This window comes from Penaeus monodon, chromosome 23, assembly GCF_015228065.2.
Source record: "Penaeus monodon isolate SGIC_2016 chromosome 23, NSTDA_Pmon_1, whole genome shotgun sequence".
NCBI classification, from domain to species: Eukaryota; Metazoa; Arthropoda; class Malacostraca; order Decapoda; family Penaeidae; genus Penaeus; species Penaeus monodon.
In genome coordinates, this window is record NC_051408.1 from 2965976 (window position 1) to 2966474 (window position 499).

At 26.9% G+C, this 499-nt stretch overlaps 1 protein-coding gene across 1 annotated transcript in view; it reads right to left on the reverse strand.

Annotated features, from left to right (window-relative positions):
* LOC119587680 (protein transport protein SEC31-like) overlaps positions 1–499 on the reverse strand; it is a 127719-nt gene that overhangs the window by 36940 nt on the left and 90280 nt on the right. The gene's annotated exons all lie outside the window — the stretch shown is intronic.

A 499-nucleotide genomic window follows, 5' to 3' on the forward strand; every position in this document is an offset into this window, starting at 1 on the left:
ATTATGTACAATAAACTCTATGAAATCCAAAACCAAAGGGTTATCATTGAAGGCAACAAATAACAACACTGGTCTTGCTGTACAAAATAAATCTTTATTTCTTTTGAGTCAGTGCATAAATATATACAAAACAAAGTATCATCCACATGTTATTAATTATAAAGAGGGGGGGGGGTATTATTCCGTGAGAGAAAAAAAAAACATTTATATTTACAAATAAAGAAATAGGTACATTATCCGATTAAAAAAAAGTAAGGTTTACAATAACGAATTTATCAATATTCTCTAAATCACTTGTAAAAAAGAATCTCTGTCATGGAATAGGCAAATAAAACAGGCCTATATTCCATGTTATTGCGTTATGTGGTCATTTGGGCAAACGTCCATTATTATTATTTTTTTTTCACCAAAATTTCTTTTTTTTTTTGGCCACAGTTTTATAATGCATATCCATATTATATTACAATAAAAAAGGAAAAGAAAAAAACTTAATTATAAT